Below are 2,083 nucleotides of genomic sequence, written 5' to 3'. Positions count from 1 at the left end.
AATAACCACTAAGGGAAACTCCAAGTCCATATGATTTCATTGGCAAATTCAACCAACATTTAAGAAAGAAATACTACCAATTCTACACAATCTCTTCCAGACAAATAGAAGCTAGCGTCAGTTTGTGTTGAGGATTGAATCATATCCTCCATAAAACATGCTCAAGTCCCAAACCCTGGTTCTGTGGGTGTGAACTCATTTGTAAATAGGAAGGGGTTATTAGGGAAGTTGTGTCTAAAACTGAATTAGAGTGGGTCTTAATCCAATATGGCTGAAGAACTTAGAAGCAAAGGAAATTGGACACAGGAATAAGAAACCATGGAAAGGAGCCAGAAGCTGGAAGTCAACAGAACCCAGAAGAGAAAAGAGAAGATGCCACGACGTGTATTGTCATATGATGGAAAAGATTGCTAGTCAGCCAGAAGATACCATCCCTTGGAAGAAGCAAGACTTCTTGCCTCTTAAACCATGGCAATAAATTCTTGCTGTTAAGCAACCCATTTTATAATATCTGTTTTAGTAGCCAGGAAAATAAAACAGTTTTCAGTATCAGAAAGTGGGGTGCTGCTATGAAAATTACCTAAAAATGTGGAAACAGCTTTGGAATTAGGTAACGTGTAGAGGCTAAAAGAATTGTGAGATGCCTGATAGAAAAAGTCTGTATTGCTTTGAATAGACTATTAATAGAAACATGGACATTAAATGTACTCCTAATGAGGCTTTAGAAGGAAAGAATGAATGTGTTATTGGAAATTGGAAGAAGGCAATCCTTATGACAAAGTAACAAAGAACTTTGCAAAACTCAGTTCTGATATTGGATGGAAGGCAGAACTTGCAAATGATAAACTTGGATAATCAGCTGAGGAGATTTCCAAACTATGCATGGAAGGTGTAGCCTGGATTCGCCTTGCACCTTATAGCAAAATGTGAGAGGAAAGAGATAAGCTGAGAATTAAATTCTTAAGCACAAAGAAACCAGAAATTGATGATTTGGAAATTTTTCGACCCCTCCAGATAGTATTTTCTGAGATTAAGGCCAGTAGGGGCTTTAATAGGGATCTCACTGAGCTTTCAAGAAGTGAGTCCCTGGAGGACAGGGCTCCATGTGAGGGTTTTAAATGACAACCCTTTGCTAAAGAAGATGTGAACCCAGTTAGCCATTTCAGTGGAAGTCACGATTGGAAATTCAGGAAGGAGCTGTGGAAAGTTCTTTTGTCTGATGATCTGAATCCACTTGAACTGCATCCAAAGCTGACAAGATTTTTTTCAAAACTTGTATGAGCAGAACCACTACTAGCATTTACTGAAAGTGACAGAGAAAGGAAAAACTGAAGGAAGAGTGACTTTAAGACCAGAACAATGGAAGCAATGCTTTGCATCAAAAAGATCTTTTCCTGTCAAGAGAGTGGGCCCCTCATGTGTGTGGAAAGGGTGGATCTGTCCCTGCACTTGGAGGAGGCAGGCTATCTGTCTCATTTCTTGAGGGTGAGCCTTGTGCCCCATTGTTCAGGGAGAGTGCTACCACCCTAATGCTCAAAGATGGTGGGGCCTGTGCTCCTTTATTCTTGGAGAACATGGCCACCATTCCAATGCTCTGAAAAAATTATTCCTACACCCAAGTGCTCTGCAAGTGTTTTTGGAAGGGGTGATGATGCTACTTCCTCTGGCACAGAGGACAGATAATCAAGTCACAGATGGCCTGCAGTCCTTAAGACCTAATGGATTTTGCCTTGCTTGGTTTTGGACTTGTTTGGAATTTGTGTTCCTTCCAACTTCTCCCATCTGGAGTGCGAATCTTTATGCTATTCCTGCCCCACCATTGTACATTGTAGGCAGAAAACTTCTTTTCTAGGTTTTCAGGTCCATCAGACAGAGGAATTTTGCTCCAGGATGGACTACACCCATAACCAAGTTTGATGAGACTTTGTACTTAGCATTGTTACTGAAATGGCTTAAGACTCTTAGAATGTTGTGACAGAATAAATGTATTTTGTATGTGCAAAAAGCATGTTCTTTTTGGGGTTCAGAGGGTGGACTGTTGGGCATTGAATCATGTCCCCCAGAAAATACCTGCTAAGGTCCC

Source organism: Tamandua tetradactyla, chromosome X (genome assembly GCF_023851605.1).
Source record: "Tamandua tetradactyla isolate mTamTet1 chromosome X, mTamTet1.pri, whole genome shotgun sequence".
Lineage (NCBI taxonomy): Eukaryota > Metazoa > Chordata > Mammalia > Pilosa > Myrmecophagidae > Tamandua > Tamandua tetradactyla.
This window is presented reverse-complemented; position numbering follows the sequence as displayed.